Below are 5,932 nucleotides of genomic sequence, written 5' to 3' on the forward strand. Positions count from 1 at the left end.
CTTAAAAACCAGGACGATGGATAAAGTCCAAAATCCCAACATATCAGTGTGTTATACACCATCGTCAGAATCCTATAGTAACTACAAATTCAATTCATGTTTATTTACACGCAAACTTAACAGCACAGAGGCTAGTTAAAAGGTCAGAATGAGTACATAGAAATACACAAAAATAATTAAAAACAAAATACAAAATTTGAGAGTATATATATTGGCAATAAATTGATGATAATTCCAAGAAAAATTAAAGTTAACAGGAGAGAAAAATAAAACAAGACCAATATATGTGCATACACAGGCCGTGCCATAGCTCAAGTGGTTTGTCGCTGGCTTCCCAGCATGGAGGCCCGGGTTCGAGCCAGGGTCTGGTCAAGTGGGATTTGTGGTGGACAGAGTAGTGCTGGGGCAGGTTTTTTTCCCAGTACTTCGGTTTCACCTGCCAGTCTTCATTCTACCAAATTCTCCTCATCATAATCACCCAGGGAAGGCTACAGTAGGCCAATCAGTGGCTGCCATGCCAAGTGGACCCAGTTGGACTCCACCCCCACTAAGCGAATTTAATTTAAATTTTACCTACATACAAACACGTAATATTAGGAGTATTATCAGATATTATTAACAATTTTAGGTTCAGTGTGATTGACAGAAACTGTTCCAATTGCAAATGTGTCAAGATCTTTACCCACGGCGTTGGCAGCACAGGCGCACCGAGCAGAAGGACAGTGTTTATTAGAGGGACAAACACCAAACAATGAGAAGTCCGTAAGATTGCTGGGAGGAACACGAAGGCTAACATTTTCCAAAAGAGAAGTGCAGGATTTAAGACGAAAGACCTGAAGAAAAAGAAAGTGCATCAAGGTGATGTCTCCATTTATGTAAAGAATGTAGACTTAATTTCTCTAAAGCATCAGTATAAGTGTATGGAATATGAGGGAAAAAACGATAAAAAGAGATGGATGCAAACTTCTGCTGGATGTGCTCAAGCTTATTGGCATCAGTCGAGGTGATGGATTTCCAAAGTACCAAGGCATATTCCAACTTGGACCTGACTAAAGTAAAGTATAGTACATACAGACACTCCAGGGAAGGAAGTCTGTAGGTAATGGAGTGAATAAGGCCTAAAAGCTCTATGCATTCAGAAAATATGTAATTAACATGTGTGTGAAAATGTAGCTTTGAATCAAAGAAAACGCCCAGGTCATTAATACTGCTTTTGTGTGAAATGACAGCATGACAAAGCTGATATTCGTAACTCAGAAAATTTAGTATTTTCTGTGACAGAACTGTGTCTATATTCCCACTGTTATATGTTGCCGTTCTCGCAGGCAGCATGCATTTTGATGGAGTGTGATATGGGAGTTCCATAATGAAACCTGTCTAAAGCATTATATCAGCTTCCACTATGGATGATCTAAATCACTTTCATATATGTCTTACAGAAGTGTTAGAAGTTACAAACGTTTGATAAAGTTTTTGTGTATATGTAAAATGGATGCTGTATGCTTGCACCTTACCTCTCTTTTGCTAGTTTTTATCAAATAAAGTACAGCCAATGATATCTCTTTCCCAAAACTCATCCTGTAAACTGTGGCTCTCATATCTACATACAGTATCAGCATGTGACAATTTGGATTAATTGACAGTGGGCTTTTCTAAACACTTGGTAACTTGAAAAACTGTTGTCTTCTTAGATGTGAGGCCATGTAGACTGGTAGAATTTGGATTAATTGACAGTGGGCTTTTCTAAACACTTGGTAACTTGAAAAACTGTTGTCTTCTTAGATGTGAGGCCATGTAGACTGTTAGAATTTGGATTAATTGACAGTGGGCTTTTCTAAACACTTGGTAACTTGAAAAACTGTTGTCTTCTTAGATGTGAGGCCATGTAGACTGGTAGAATTTGGATTAATTNATACATACAGGGAATACACAGTCATGAGTAGATAACAGTTGGTTTTGATTTGACATGGGAGTTAGGTGTAGGAATTGAGAACTGAGAGTTGTGTGTATTGCGTTTGTCGATACTTCTGAATTGCATGGCGACAGTGAGGAGTCTACAGCTGGTACTTGGAATGAAGAGTACAGCATTCTGAGTTGTAGCAATGTGTAGTTCGGAGAGAGCCCTGCGTTTTGGAGGTGACATATTGTTCCTAAACATTGGGCCATCTCCAAACTACACGTTGCTACAACGCAGGACCCTGAACTCCTTATAGATGTTGCCATGAAAACATCAAATCAAACATGGTACTCAGAATGTCTGTGTAAGATACATAAGTTGCTGTCTGATTGCAGAGGTAATTGTAAGTACGTAGGTAAGTCAATAATTATTCGCAATGTAACTATAAATTTTATTTCAATACCAATAGAAAACTTACATTAACATCATTTTTCAACATAGTCCCCTTGCTTTTCAACGCACTTGGTCCATCGTTCTACAAGCTTCCTGATGCCCTCAGAAAAGAAAGTTTTCGGCTAAGCAGCGAGCCACGCATGCACCGCTTCCTTCACTTCTTGGTCCAAGGTGAATCAACAGCCCCTTAATGCCTCTTGGAGTGGACCAAACAAGTGGTAGTCAGAAGGGGCGAGATCAGGACTATACAGAGGATGAGCCATTACATCAGACTTGAGTTTCTGGAGGGTTTCAGCAGTGTGGGCAGCAGTATGTGGACAGGCATTGTTGTGCAACAACACAACACCTTTCGACAGTAGTCCTTGGCGTTTGTTTATGCAACACTGTGAGTTGTTTTGGGACCCATCTTGCACAGACTTTATGAAACCCAAGTCTGTTGTGGATGATTTCGTAGGCAGAACCATGACTAATTTGCAGACGATTTGCCACTTCATCAATAGTCACTTGTGTAACAGAACCATGTCATGTGCACACTCAATGTTATCCTCATTTGTGGCTGTGGATGGTCGCCCGGCTCCTTCCTCATGCTTAAAACTTGTGTGACCAATTTTGAATTTTTCAGTCCATTTGTAGACACTCCGTTGTGGCAAAACACTGTTCTCGTATTGTGCTGATAGTCTTTGATGGATTGCGGCCCCTGATACACCTTCTGACCACGAAAACTGGATCACTGAACGTTGCTCTTCTTTGATGCAAACAGAAAGCGGAGCAGCCATTATTAATTGCAAGGCAGCAACAATGGAACTGACATAGCAACATCAAACCTGCGCAGAAATGACAAGGAAACCACGCATGGCGATGCTGTGCAAAACGACAGTGCTGCCAACAGAAACACAAATATGACTGCATTGCGGATAATTATTGACTTCCCCCTTGTATAAATTGGATAGGAAATGCTGCAGCTTTGGGGGTTGGTGGGGAGATGTTAAGGCATTTTTCTAATTGGTACAGTTAGAAATTTCTTGGCAGCTAATTCCTCAATAATCTGACAAGCCGTAGTGGACAGTTTAGGCATCATATTGATGTAGGATTCTTTAATACAAGTTTATGGAAGTATGACTGGAATAACTTGGCAATGGTAAAGACAGATGGGTTGCAGCATAGTGAAAGCATTATGAATCACTCTGTTGAATTATAACGTAATCCATAGAATGTTTGACAGTTTAGGACTTACACTGTTGCAAGATATTTTACATTCATTGTATCCAAAAATTATATACACTGAAGCAAATATAAACATTCTGATGTATGTATCTATGACACTGCAGCCAACTGGTTCAGCCTTCAGCCTCACCGATACATATTTCTGCTTTACAGCATGCTGTCAGGAGGGACTGGAAGTGAATGACCCCAACTGAGTGCTGATGGCTTTAATACAACCAATAAAGAAATAAAAACAAAGTTGTCCCTGTGCTTAGTGCAGCACTGCTCTCAGAATATGTACAGGGTGCAAATAAAATTAGGTATATGAGAACATACAAAACAACTTCTGCCAGAAGAGGCACATTGTAAATACAGTTAACAAATAATTTGAAAATATTTAAGAATTTTAACGTGTTGGATGAATAACATTAAAAAAATAATTGGATTTGGAGTAAATTCTGGAAATTCTTGTCCTTTTTTAAAACCTACCTTGAATATTTCAGAACACCAAAACATTAAAATTCAGTGGCATTTTGAAAGAATACATGTTGATTGTGTTTATGGAGGTAAGTAAAAATGCTTTCACGTCAACGCATAAAAAGCTGCAGTCACATTCCCTGTGGACATGAACATGGAACCTTGCGAAGGTAAGTTCGCTGCCCCATCCCTGATACCCACACATCTACTGGTTGAATTTGCATATAAAATGATGTGCAGTGAATTTACAACTATCCTCAGAGCCTGACTGTTTGAAGAGCCCACTTTATGATCAGAATAAACAGAATAAATCCTTACAAGACCAGTCATGTTACACGACTCAATATGAATGGTATGTATAAAGCTTAAGACTGGTTGTACCAAACTGTTTATCCTGTACTGAATATAGCAGTCATGACAAACATTCGCTCTGTGGTAAAGCAGTTGGCTTATATGCATGATAACATGTGTTCAAGTCCATGTGGAATGGGAATAGAATGAAGTAACAACTCATCACGGAGGGGTGGGGCCAAGTTAATATACATGAAATCAGTGCTTAATGTACAATTTGCAGGTACAGTAGGAAATGCAAACAAAACTCTGTACTTTTTGTTCCAGTAACCAACAACCTTCAAGAGCACAGCACTGCCGCAGCCTCAAGCTTTTAGCCTGGGATTTGATAGTTTGGCTGCAGATGTGGCTGTATTTCCAAAGAAGGGGATGCAGTAGCCAATCAGCATCAATGGTCAGAGCCAAGTTAATATACATGAATCTAGTGCTAATTGCATGACTCAAAGGTGTTGCAAGAAATGTAAACAAACCCCTAAACTGTCTAAACTTGTAACCTCCAAAAAGTCTTCAAGAGCTCATTTATAGCCACATTTTCGAACTTTTAGATGAGGATTACAGAGCAATGTTGCAGATGAACGTTCATGTGTTAAGAAATTTATGCCGAAATGACTGGTCTGAGGAAGATCATTTATTCTATATGTCTCCTGTGAGGCATCAGCTGACTGGTTGACCACAACCACCTTAATCTGCATTTCCATGTGCAGCAGCCCCCAGGTTCGGTCAAGAGGTTTCATGTAGATACTTTTCTTCCATTACTCTTCTTGGTATTGGGTCTAAACCTGCTTGCTTTCAGTGTAAAGCAGATGAGCCAAGTGGATGAGAACTGACCAGTTGGCTTGCAAAAATGGCTAATTGAAGAAACGAAGTTCATCCTCATACCCTATCAAAGAGATAAATGTTCAACTGTGGCAGTGATGTTTAATCCTCATCAGAAAGTTCACAGCTTTGGCTTGAAATGTGCTCTTGAAGGTTTTAGAGGTTATAATATCAAAACAATCAGGGTTATATATACATATCTTGTATCTTCAAAATATTTGCATTTAGCACTACATTCATGTATTTGTACATAGACTTTGCCACTGACCATTGATGCTTATTGTCTACTGTAACTCATTTTTCGGAAATATGGGAACATTTGCAGCCAGATGCCCAGAGCTGCAACATGTCTTATGTTCTTGAATGTCCTTGAAGGTTATTACATTAAAAATTGCGGGTTTTGCTTACATTTCCTGACGTACCCATAAGTACGGCAACAGGCACAGAATTCATGTGGACTTATGTGCCCCCGCCCCTTAATGTTGGTTGGCTACACAGTCAAAGTTATGGAAGGGGGGGGGGATTCCAATGATAACTCCTTTCCCCCCCCTGGAGGCGTGGTTTCGTTTACTGTACCCGTACATTGTGCAGTAAGCACTTAAGTGGCCCCGCCCCTTAATGCTGATTGGATACTCATCACTCATGGTCGTGTAACTGCCGCATGTTCGTGTTCCTGCCGCGGTGCATCGGAAAGTACCTGGTTTTTGTTTACATTTTGCCGCGGTGCACCGGAAC

This window comes from Cryptotermes secundus, unplaced genomic scaffold (assembly GCF_002891405.2).
Source record: "Cryptotermes secundus unplaced genomic scaffold, Csec_1.0 scaffold1045, whole genome shotgun sequence".
In the NCBI taxonomy this organism is placed as follows: Eukaryota; Metazoa; Arthropoda; class Insecta; order Blattodea; family Kalotermitidae; genus Cryptotermes; species Cryptotermes secundus.